This window comes from Acomys minous (genome assembly GCF_964271855.1).
Source record: "Acomys minous genome assembly, chromosome: 14".
Taxonomy (NCBI): domain Eukaryota; kingdom Metazoa; phylum Chordata; class Mammalia; order Rodentia; family Muridae; genus Acomys; species Acomys minous.
The window spans coordinates 25040763-25053950 of record NC_140496.1 but is presented as its reverse complement, the minus strand read 5'-3'; the positions used below and the strand labels follow the sequence as shown (position 1 = coordinate 25053950).

The 13188-nt window shown below is 41.2% G+C and overlaps 1 protein-coding gene across 7 annotated transcripts in view; it reads right to left on the bottom strand.

Moving 5' to 3' along the window:
• Window positions 1–13188, bottom strand: part of CDH11 (cadherin 11) — a 157613-nt gene that overhangs the window by 86022 nt on the left and 58403 nt on the right. For 3 of the 7 annotated variants that reach the window (XM_084755261.1, XM_084755260.1, XM_084755262.1), the window contains exon 2: window positions 4097–4224. The exons of the other annotated variants lie outside the window; for them this stretch is intronic. The gene's annotated coding sequence lies outside the window, so the exon portion shown is untranslated. The remainder of the gene's footprint in view (window positions 1–4096; window positions 4225–13188) is intronic. 7 annotated transcript variants of the gene reach the window in all.

Sequence of the window (13188 nt, the reverse complement as noted above, 5' to 3'; positions counted from 1 at the left end):
CCTTTCACTTCTCTAAGACATTCATTTGCAGGCCCCAGTGCCCTATTAACCACCCAGCAGGGTTGCAGAGCTGACATCTACCCTACAGCCACCTGGTGAATTCCTCTGGTGAAGTGAGAATAATATCTAAGCCACAGATAGGCTAGCGGTGGAAGTGAGAGCTCCAAGGGCTTTCTTGTGAAGTTACCCTAAGTTTTATTGCTATGAACCTGGGCCTTCCTCCCTGTGAGGAAAGTCTCTCCTCCGTTCCCTACCCACTCAGATTTCAGTACATCAGACAGATCTACTTGGGCTGTAAGTAGGAAGGAAAATGTCATTTTCATCCTTCCCTGTGTTTGTGGCAAATCACAGGGATGCAATCAAGAAACTCAAAAATCCTTATGTAGTGGGAGTCAGTGTAAAAAAAAATGAACAGGTTTCTAGATTCATCTGAGGCACCAAATTTACAAATGAAGTCTTGAGTGGAGCTTGAAGCTTGAAGCTTGTGGTTTACCTGGCTTTGTTCTATCTAGAAGATGATCGTTAACAAGCTATTTTCTCCCATGAGCACTTTCCTTAAAATCAGAAACCTGGCCTGAAGAGGCTAAGAGTCTGTTCTACCTATGCCATGATTTCTTGAGGTGGTAGTGGTTGCTGTTTTTAATTTAAATTGATATTTGTGAGTATCAGGCTTCTTGGTCTCAGTCATTTTTCTGGAACCAGAGGAATATCTTGTTTTCTTGCCTTGGATAAAAGCCATGCAAAGTTCCCAAGGAAAAGGGTGCTTTTAATTTCTAGGTGGAAAATAAAGCTAACAGATTTCCTCAAAGTGCTTTTTATTTAACTTTTGACTCTATTTCGCTGGCACCTCATTCTACATCCCCACTATCTAGGAAAATAGGAAATGTCACTAGCACATGCTATTGAAGAATTCGGAGGGCTGGTGAAATGAAGAGGCCTATCCATCTCGGCAGAAACAGGATGATTAGCATTCACAGGCACAACCACAGGGGGATACGTGTCACCTGCAGAACCAGGCATCAGAGCAAAGGAGGGCAGAACACTCCCAACACCTGAACAGCCCACCCCAGCATTGCAATTGCCTAATTAGGCCTCTGTTTTGCAGGAAGGTGCAGCTTTGTTTCCACTGCAGATATGTTCATGCATCGTGGTTTTGCTTGTGTTTTTGTTTTCCTAGTAACTGTTAACCAGAGCATGAGGGGGTGGGACGGGGGGAGTTTGAAAACTTCTCAAATGGAAATTCTCTCCCAAAACAGACTCTCATTAATATAAGAGACTCAAAGACCCTGGGAAATCTCCAAATATTTATATATTGCACAGAGTGGCTAGATGACTGTCTTTTCAACAATAGTTTCTGAGGGCTGAGGAAACAACCCTATGCAGAAGAAATGTTTTTGCCCATAATTTAGCAGATCCACTCTGAGGAAAGACAGAAGAGGAGATTGGTAAAAGACACAGTTATAGACCTTCCACCAATACAAACTAAAAAGACATAAATTGCAGCACATTGCCACATGACTTATCTTCTTGAAGGTCAAGTTTTCTCATTTAAAATTTTTGAATACTTACAGTAGCTTCAGCATAAAGCAAGGATTAGGGGAGTGATATCTTTAAAGACAGCATGCTTCCAACACGGTGCAAGAATATAATGCCAGATAGCTGATCTTAGTTCCCTCTCTCTCTCTCTCTCTCTCTCTCTCTCTCTCTCTCTCTCTCTCTCTCTCCTCCCCTCGCACACGCATGCACGCTCACATGCAGGCGTGTGTGTGTGTGTGTGTGTGTATGTGTGTGTGTGTGTGTGTGTGTGTGTGTGTGTGTGTGTGTGTGTGTGTACTGAAGGTGCCTTCCTTTGTATTCTGTTAAAAATACACTAAAGGTCTCTATTTATTTTATTTGTCTAGTAATTATCCCACGCATACTCTGGGTCAGACAGAGTCCTAGAAACTGGAAACATGGTAGTCTCTAAAAGAACTGTGACCTAAAAATCATGGACCTGGGAAGGTAGCCAATTAAGTATACTGCTGTGTTTCAAGTATAAAATGTCCCTCACAGGGTCCGTGTCCAAACACTTGCTGTCCAGAAGATGGCACTACCTTAAGAAATGATGATGTTTTGAGAACCCGTGGCCCAGCTGGCAGAAGTTGGTTGCTTGGTCATGCCTTGCAGGAGGTGTATGCCTCTAGTTTGGTCCAGAGCTGCTGCTCTGGTCTGGCCACAGTGTAAAGAGATCTGTCGTACGTCTGTGTTGTGATGGACCTGCTCCACTGCTCCACACACTGCCCCTCCCACTACAGTGGACTCAGTTTCCAGAAACAATGAGCTGAGATAAATCTTTCCTCCTGTGAGTTGTTGCTGTTGGCTGACACTGATGAGAAAAGTGGCTAATATACTGACAATTATGACCGGATGTGAAAATGACTATAGGTGGCTTGATCTTCGGTCTCTGAAGTATTGTCTAGGACATTGTGGGGAATGAAAAATTCAAGCAATCAAGCAAATAAATCTTTTTGGAAATAATGAGGTCCAAACTAAGATATAAAAAGAAGAGAGGCGTTTTTCATTATTGTTTGTGGAGAATGAGCCTGTGTCCTAATGGATAGCTCCCATGGGACCATCTCCCAAAGGGTGGGTGTGCAGAAAGAGCAGCTGAGCTGTCAGTCTGGTCAGTAAAAGGGGTGGATTTCCTATTAAAGGATTCTGGAAGCCCCTTAAGAAACTCATAACTAATATCTCTGCCTTTAAAAGGAACCAGCCATAAGAGTAACATAATACCTGGATGTAGAAACATTTCTCAAGGTGTGTGTGTGTGAAAGATGGAACACTGTACAGCTGATGAGGAAACATAGCCATGGAGTCCAAAAGACCAGTATTGTTAGAGGAGAATTTGCCTTGCATTGGATAGTGTCAGTTGGAATAGATGAACTAATAATAATTGAGGAACAATTGAAACTAGCAGGCATAGGAATCTACCATAATCAGTTACCAGGAGGGATACAGGCCTGACAGATGCAGGGATCGCTCCTATGTTTCTAGCCTGACTATAAACAGTTGAACTCTCATCGAACTTTGGGATACAGAACATAGTGAGAGTTTAGAAGAAAATACACGACATGCATTTGTTCTGTACACGTGGACCACCTGGAATTACGTGCTTCAGTACACACAATGGACACAGGTATTTGGATAGATAGACGTAGAATCCCGGAAACTGACAAGTCATGGCAAAAGAATTCGTACTAATTTTTCTATCTGGAAGCTGGGTGTGGTGGTGCACACCTGCAACCCCAGCACTTGGAAGACAGAGGGAGGTGGATCTTTGTGAGCTCAGGGCAAACCTGGTCTACAGAGTGAGTGTTAGGGCCTGTCATGCTACACTGTGAGACCATCTCTGAAACACAGATTTGTAACTGAGGGTATGAATGACCTGTGAAAATGGTGTCAGTCACCATTGAGAAGATAGAATGAAGAAGGTAAATGGATTTGGAAATTTCAAAACCTTAAAACCCGTCAGGTACTCAGGATCCTATTACTGTACTGTCTCAGGAAAGAACTCGGTGACTTACAATCATCCAGTCAGTGGCCAGCAGAGCTCAGCCTGGCACTAAAATCAGACCTCCAGGCTCATTATTGCAGGCTCCCTGGTTTTTTAGATATAAATGTTCCAGCCTCCTAGTAATTTCATTTTCTTGTAGAATGTGACACACCTTACTTTTATTTTAAGAATTTATTTTAAGAGAAAGAAAGAGACAAAATTGAAGTGAAGGGATCAGCTTAACCAGTCTGGCGAGAAATGTCCGCATCAAGGATTTATCATCTTTAGTCTCTTTCCTTACTTCCATATAAGATTTGGTCAAAAAATTGTCCCCAACAGAGTGACACCTAACAGGTACACAGGTAAGGTATGCACAGTCAAAACGACATTGGACAGTTCTTCCTAAAGCCAAGTAGACAGGGATTTCTCTCCCTCTAAAGTTCTACTTTGAATTTAGAGAATGTCCAGATTGAGCCAGACACAAGGACTCTAACTGGTAAACATAAGTCCCATCTCCACAAATACGGGAACATGTAAACCCCTCACAAGACTGGTCCATCTTACCTTCTTCACCCATTGGATACTTGCTGCCAATTCCTATAACATACTCCACCCATCTGATTGGTCACTCAAGAAATAGCAACAGAAATGAACGTCTTCACAGGGCCACAGAGCCAAAAGCACAGTGATTTCTGGGAGGGGGAAAAGAAAGAAAAGAGAAAGAAAGAAAAGAAGCATCATTAGTAATAGAGATGGAGTAGAAACTAGGAAAGTGGCCCTTTACTTTATGTTGGGGATAGACAGCTGCATAAGATAGGCTTTTTTTTATAGACAATAGCCTAGGCATACAGAGGAAGTATAAATGAGCTATTATAATTGTATGAAAAACAGAAGAACCTTGTGGAGTTAGAATCACCAGCGTAGTTTGAGTCACCACATATGAGTTGAGTGCATAGCTATCAGAGGTGCATCTGGGATACTGTCCTAGTGCTTCTGCTATGAATGTCTCATCCTCTTGCTCTAGGAATAAGCTAATCCTCACAGGGTAGAGGGAGAGCTTTCAGAGACAGATTCCTAGTAATGTGTACTCTGATTCAAAATCATGTATTCCCTCCTAAAGTGAGGAAGAGAAAGCTCTCCAGAGCTGACAGGTCCTCATGGGATGTACCACTCGAGGAGACTGAGGAACAGCGGTGGTGAAGGTTGTTGTGGTCCACATTCAACAAGGGCAGAACACAGGGTTGAGCATGCTTGCCAGTCTCCCATCCGCTTGCATTTCCCCCTCACTACAACAAAATCTAGGTTTTCTGTGTAGACAGCTGTGTTCTGCCTAGATATTTGTCTGATTCAACTTTGTAGCTAGTAAAGTGTCTAACACATTCTCTATCCCAGAGCAGATGTTCATATATTAGTTGAATGAATGGAAAGAGAAGTCTATGGAGTGCCTAAACAGCTGTCGTCTTTGAAAGCCGAGGCACTGAACTAAGGAAGGTGCTGACTGGCAGCCTACAGATGTTCTTCAATGTCCTTTGGCTCTAGAATGTCCACCTTCTGTGACCAGCTCAGCTTGCATGGGAGGCCTTAATCTGAATCTTCATTGATTTTATATATTGTACTATTTTTTTTGTTTCAAATCTGCTTTTCCATGCTCTATATACTAGGCTCTTAATATCACACCTCCAAATAAAAATAAAATGGACAAAACAAAACAAAAATTTCTTCACTGAAAGACTTCAGATGAATTCTAAGTCTTCTACAATGTGCTCCTAGCACCTTGCTTGAGAGATGGTAGCAACAAGAACATGAAAATTGTCTTGTGGTGTGACATACTCAAGATGCCAATGACTGGGGCAGCCCTAGGCTTCTCCTGCTCACTCGTGGAGGCATTCCCACTGATGGGGCAACCATGATACACATTGGAGCCAGGCAGCAAAAATGGTGCCAACAATGAATCACACATTTATATCCCAGGACCTTGATAACAGCCAGCCCTGGGTAACCAATAAACTGGCAGTACATGAACCTCAGAAGAGGGGCCTTTGCTGCAATAGATCTAAAATGCGGAGCCTTCTCAATAAAGCCAAGTTTTCTTGAGCCTTGATAACTATTGGTTCGCCTTGCTAGGGTTACAGTTGCTTGGGACATGCCACTCCTTTCATTCTTGTAATTTCTTCCTCTTGGTATGGGGATGTCTATCTACCCTGTCCCTTCCACCATTATATCACAGAAACACATAATTTATTTGGATTCACAAATCGCAGCTATAGCGGATTTGGCTTCAAGACAAACTGATTTGGTTCTTCTATGTTTGATATAGATGAAATTGCGCTTCCAAACCTTTATGCAAACTGCATGACCTGATGGGAATCTGAGTAAAATAGTGTCTACTTGTATTCACACAACTCAGCACTGTGCCAGGTAATTATGCATTGTTGTCAATCAACACATTTCTGAATGGAATGTTAATAAGAAATAGATTATTAAGATGTAATAAACACTATGAAAAGGGCATTTCTCCCCCCCAAATCATCTGTAATACATTCTCTTGTGTCTGAGATACCACAGTTGGCATCCCCTGCCCAATTCAATGGAATGAGACTATTGCAGAGGGCCACAGCCAAGAACAAGAGAGGCAGGGTCAGAATCTATCAGACAAGTGCCCAAGCTTGTATTCCTTCTGTCTGCCTCTCCAGGCTAATAATGTTAAAAGTGCACCGTGTGGCTGGCACTATCTGTAAAACTTTAATTACTTAATCTATGGAACGCATCTCAGTGCCTTCATCTTGCCTCGCTTCCTCTCTTCCTTGCAGGCTGATCCATACAAACTACCTTTCATGCAAAGATCACAGAGTTTCAGAAGAAACTACAACAGCAACAAGATGATGCACTGCCTAAGTATTTAGAATTCTGTTAACTGAAACATTTCTGAATGAGGAGCTGTGAGCTCTGTGGAAAGGGTTTTCTTCCAACTATGTCATGTCCCTTGGACACAAAAGGATAAATATAAATGCTTTAAACTGTTATTTGAGTTTTTAGCAATGCTTCTGGGTCTGAGAGTGCTGTAAGGGTTTACTCTACACATTTTCCTTCTCCATAAGCTTTCATGCTAAAAGCTACATATTCCCTCATTTTGCATACACCCCAGTGCTCCCTACTGGAATCATGCATTGCTTTTTCTTCTCCTGAAACCAGCCTTGCCTCATCCAAACCCTACCTGCTCTGAGATGCTCTTCTTTCATGTCACAATTCTAGAAGTCATTGGGGCCACGCTCCAGTGCAGCCACCCTGTGCTCTAGCATCCCCTTTCATTGCTATGCATGGCCACCCATGGGACTGAAGCTTTTAGAAGCAAAGGCATTAAATGGCACATGTTGCTTCAGAGACACAGAGAAACCAGGAACAAGAACACCTGAATGCTACAGCTATAAGTGTAATGGGGAAAACACTATGTACACATACTAAAACCAAGACTATTAAGCCAAACATAGATATGCAGGCCTGCAATTCATACACTCAGGAGTCTAGGGTAGAAGACAGTGTAAAGCCTTGACTTTAACATGAAATCCTGTCTCAAAAAACAGATGGATGGATGGATGACTAACTGAAGTAACAACAGCTTGAGAAGAACCCAAATGTGAAGATTTGGTTTATACACAATCATGTCCTTCCTTTTCCAGACCTCTAAAAATAATGCCTTAGCTTATAGATTGCTGTGGATGGATCCTCTTCTGTGTGTGTGTGTGTGTGTGTGTGTGTGTGTGTGTGTTACCAGGCATGAGGTAATGCTTGCAGAGACTTGTAGAGGTCATCACAACCCTTAGAAGTAGAGTTGGAGAGGGTTCCAGCTCTTCTGGCATGGGTGATGGGAACTGAACGCTTTAATTCTGCAAGGGCAATAAGCAGCCCTAAGTGCTGGGTCATTTCTAGTGGAGGTCCTCTTCTAGAATGTAAGTTCAATCAGGTTGGGTTGAAAGTGCCTTTTGTACTTTCAACTGGACAGGCATAAAAGCCAGCCATGTCGTGTTGTTGGAGGGGTAAATGAAAGTGTGTGTCGAATATAGTAAAGGAGCCCCTTTCCATTCCATCAGTGCATGTTTCAGCATCTTAAAACCGAAGTCTGTGTGTACTGTGATCACAGAAATCCTATAGATAGAACACGGACTAAAGGGAAGCATTACCATCAAGGCGAGTAAGATAGATGGGGGAGGTAATAATGCAACCCCATTTTACAGATACAGAAATTGAGGCTTTGCAGTGAGTGCCCAAACACACAGCAAGGACACAGCAGGACTGGACTAGGTTGTCAACAAGTCCACTCCTGCTGTGAGGAGTAGCCCCAACATCTGAGCCACTTGTCAGAGCAAGTGGTGCCTGTTCCTCCTGTATGTGCAAAGATACTTTCTGTGTTTGCTATAAGCATGCAGCAAAGATGGTTGAGAAGTGAGCTGATCAAAACAAACGATGACTAAGCATCCGCATCAATGCAAAAGCGAGTCAAAATGCAGGTTTGTGAAGCTGCTCTTAGGACTACGCTCTACTATGGCCTATAAGCAATGATTAGAAGCACGTGGCTGATCCTGCTCTGTGGTTTTTGTGCTCAGTAAGCAGCAGAAGGGGCTTGATAAGTGCAGCATGCTCTGGGCATCCACAGATGGGAACTTACAGCTTCTTGGGGTGTTACATGTTCTCAACGTTGTCAAAGTGATGATTAAGCACCATTAATAACCACCACTGGGTGTTTTTTTTTTCTTGTTATTGCCAAAGTCCCCAAACCATATGTTGAAGCATATTTTATAAGATAAGTCTGTTGATTATGAGGTGTGTTTTTTTTTTAACAAAAGGGGGAGGCGCTGTGAGAAAACCTGACTTGAAGCCCAGGTTTTGCCTCTGTTAAGCTAGATTGAGTTTGGATAAACAGTAACAATCTGAGGCCTTTTTCTCTGTATCAAATGTGGATAGTCACAATTTTGGAGGATTATTATAAAGAGTAGTAAGAATAAATTAAAAACCTCAATTAAAACTCATGAGCTGTGATTATTAAAAGACAGATACTTTTACATTTGTTATGGTTGCTTTATATTTCATTTTATGTTTGTTTTGCATAAAGCTCATTGGTAGATGCACCAGCATTTATATAGGACATTTGCAATTATACAAACTGTAACTAATAGCCATCTATGAGCACCACAATTGCTGTTGGCTTTTTTTTTTCACATGAGGAAACCAAGTCTCAAAAAGTTTTAAGGATGCCATGCTGTTCCTTGGCTTGGCTTACACCTCTGCTCCCACTGTGTGTTTAGGGGCTTCCAGCAGCTCATGGTTCATGGCCCATGTGAAGCCTCTCAGGCTGATTCCTCACTGAGAGAACATGGAATGGTACCCAACAAGTAACTGCAATTACAAGAAAGCATCCACAAGAAGTTCCTGGGCTCCAAATGGATTTGACACAGCAGCCTTTTAAATGAAACTCTTAACATGATTATCTTTATGTCCCTTTAGTCATTTTCCTAAGTAAGCCATGCCTTTAGAAACACCTAATACAAAGTGACAACCTTTGCTGTTTTCTAAAGGGCCGATGGACGGGGCATAGAAGAGAGTCCATTGTCACCATGGTAATTACTGCACAATACCTGATGGCCAATGGACAGTCAGGAGGCTCAGGCAGCAGCTGAATCCAGCATTGTCCTGGCCCGATAAAAAGATTAGAAGCCCTGAAAAGCCATGGAGCAGGATCTCACAGCTCTTTCGCTGGGCCCTGAAAGGCCCATTGTGCGGCTACCATAAATTCTGGGTTCCCCGGGCACTTGACAACTGAAGCCAGGGATAATAGAATTCTTGTGTCCAACAAAACACTCCTTGTCTAATGGTAGTCTTATCAGCCGCATTTACAAATGTCTTTCGTTGTACCCAAATAATTCCCTATTAGAAGGGCTATTGGGCACAGAACTAAATAAATATTCACAGCCTTTGTAATATGTTCAAGAAATGAATAAACAAACAGTATCGTAGCATATGAGGTAGCCTCCTACCCTTCTACATGCTCTCAAAATTTCTTGTCCAAATTACAGTTTCACTTTCTCTGTTTAGCATATTAACAATCATGTTAGCAATCCCATGCCAGGTGATCTGGCATCATTCTCCAAGCAATGTAGACCTCTAATATTATTGCCTTGCACAACGTGTAATTTTTTTGCATGCATTTATTTTTAATCAATGTTTCCAATACGTCATGGAGGGGCTTAGCTTATCCCATCCTAACTTCACAAAAAGAAAAGATGCGAACCTCAGAGAAGTTCAACAGCTTGCCCAGGATAACAATCTAGAGTTCCGTGCCTCCAAAAGCCCTGACCATTTTGATCCATCCTGATACATTTTGAGTTGAAACTGGGAAGAAGAAGAAGAAGAAGAAGAAGAAGAAGAAGAAGAAGAAGAAGGAGAAGGAGAAGGAGAAGGAGAAGGAGAAGGAGAAGGAGAAGGAGAAGGAGAAGGAGAAGGAGAAGAAGAAGAAGAAGAAGAAGAAGAAGAAGAAGAAGAAGAAGAAGAAGAAGAAGAAGAAGAAGAAGAAACCACAATATGTAAGTGTGCTCAGTACAAGAATAATCACCATAAAGCTGTAAAAGAGATTGAACCTACTCCTGTTGTTATACAACCTGAGAACACTACAATATAACAATATTAAAATCCTTAGTCTAAAATAAAATAAAATAAAATCCTTAGTCTAAGACATGTTTTATTCTTACCCAAAAATGCTAGTAACTTTTTCAGAAGCAAAAATCTAACAAGTAGCATAATCAACCTTAATAAAAGTGTTTAAGACACTCAGGCAGTTTATTAATAAGATTCAGTGAACATTTACTGATGTAAACAAAGCAAACACATATACATGATCATACGTCTTCTGCAACACCTCTTATCTTTTCTATAGTTTGTCTTATTTTGTTAATTTGTCTTTCTGTAATAAATGAAATAACTTGAAAATATGCACATAGCAAAAACAGACACTCCTTCTTAACCGAAGCCACAACCCTAAGTGCAATTCACATATATGTGTGTAATACACACACACACACATACAACTCTACCTATATATACATACATCCGTATCTCAAAATGTGAAAATAGTGATTTTTGACAGTTATTTTACCTTATATGCACGTGTGTATGCCTGCTTGTCTGCATACAGGCATACAGGTGCCTGAAGAAGTCAGAAGGGGTCCATTTTCTCAGAGCTAGAATTACAGGTGGTTGTGAGGTACTTAATGTATTGGACACCAAACTAGCATCTTCTACAGGGACAGAAAATAGTCTTAGCCACTGTGCTATCTCTCCAGCCTCTACTCCATGGTTTCTAATCAGGTTGGGAAGTGTTCACATTCATTAACACGGCCTGTTCATTCCTGAGTCTGTGTCAGCCTCACATTTCCATAGTGCCTCCTGCATGAGGAAGTCCTGTTGTTGACTGACTTGGCAGCTGACAGTCTCTGTGTCCTTCTGAGTATGCTGTTTCTTTATGTAAGTTTTTCAGCCACTATTGGTGGAACAGCACTAGCCCTCTGCCTCACTGCCTCATGTTAACTCAGAGAGCTGGAGAATCCTCTTAGCATACCTTATTGGAGTGTCTTCTCCAAACTCAAAACCCTACGGCTTTTGTGTTTTCTCATAGGCAAGAACTCTTTGTTCCTGTGGCTATCTGCCCTTTATAATTTTGTACCCAAAGAAGCTGTGAGCTACCTAAAGGCAGCAACTCATCTGATACTCAGTTGTGTTGTCTTGGGTCAGTAAACTTCTGACTTCTTCAGGGCTCACTTACTGCAGTAATCAATAAATGGCAGTAGAAAATATATAAAGAGAGAGCACAAATGTGTTTACATGTATGTATATATATGTATGTGTGACTAGAAATCTTACTCATTTGTGAATTTGATGACAGAGATAACTTGTGATTAGTTTTCCAGGACTATAATGATGCTCAGACTACTCGAGTTTGATAATGGAACATGACATCATTTGGTTTGGCCCCTAAAATAATTAAAAGCAGAGGCAGAGGTTACCAAATATCAAAAAAATATGGTATTTGTAATAAAAGTGCCAAAACAACAGATATGTTCTGGTTGGCATGAAATGTCTGTGATTTTGTCAATATTGAGTTTGGAAGAGTATTCCAATTGCTTCACTTGCCTAGCAAGGCATCTCAGCATCTGTGGGAATTTAGTATGTGATCACAGTTATGAATAGGTGACATAAACTCTCTCAGGAACTTTAGGTACAAGTTATTGTATTGAGCTTAATCCAAACAAGCACTGGCAATTGATAACAGCTATTGGGTGTCCTCAATAATTTGGCTAAGTACTTTCTTGTATGTGTAAATGTGTGGATGTATGTATACATATGTATGTATGTATGTATGTGTATATATATATATATATATATATGTATATATATATATATATATATATATTCTTGTAGTCAAGTTCTATGCTTCTTCTGTTCCACAGCTAGAAAATTGAGGTACAAAAAGGATGTATGAATTTCCCATCAACCACAGTGCCAAAAAAACAGTGAGGCTAGGACTCAGGTACAGGTTGTTTCAATGTACAGCAATTCACTTAACTGCTCGAGTCAAATGTATTCTTTAGATATAAAGTAGGACAAAGATTTGGGGAAGTAGCCTACTGATGTCATTAAAGAAGGAATAAGGACTATATTAGTTCACCAGGCTCCTGTTATACACAGGAAAGGTGGCCCGACACAGGGAAACACACAAGTACAGTGAAAAACCATCTTTCAACCACATTTGGTCAGATACAGGCAGTGTCCACACAATCAAGAAGTCAAACTATCTGCAAACTTTTGGATAAAGCAGATGTCAATGTTCACAGTCAGAGAGGCATTGTGAGACACGTATTCACACTGCTGTGTTTCAGCCCAAACAATCACAGCCTGTTACCACTATCTCATGAGAAGAGAGGGAAGTCTCAGCCTCCCTAGCAGTGTGATTGACTTAAGATGCATTGGTAAGGATCTCCTTCTGAAGACATGATGCTCAGAAAGAAATACAATAAAGATTTCCAAAATTAAGTGGGGCTATCCTTGGTCATGGAGACACTAAGCTCAGGCTGGTAAGAAATTGCTCAGCAAGTAAAACTGCTTGACTCTAAGCCTTATGATTTAAGATCATTTCCCAGAACCCACATGGTGAAAGGAAAGAATTGACTCCCTCAAATTGTCCTCCAGCCTTCATTCCTCTTCCGATAAAAATAAACGAAATTTGACAAAAGCAAAAACCTGTCTTTTAAGTCAGCTCTACTAAGATGACGTGAGGATAAAAGCTTTGAAGATTCCAATAGTCTACGACTTCATAACGGAGAGAAAGCTTGCTTGTTTTCTTGTCCATTCTCCATCAGGTAGACCAATGCCAAGCTCTTTGCGATTGTTATCACAAACAGCATCTAAAAAGAGATAGGCTGGTAAAGAGACAGTGAGTTCCTGACACCATATTCTCACTGAGGCACCTATAATTTTGAAGGGCTTTAGTGAGTGAAGGCTTGTCATTTTCCTCAGACACAAATATGAACTTATCCTCCGTCTTAGACCTATGGCAAGGGAATAGGGCGAAAGCAGGAGAGAGGGAAGAGGAATGGGAGGATACAAGTGAT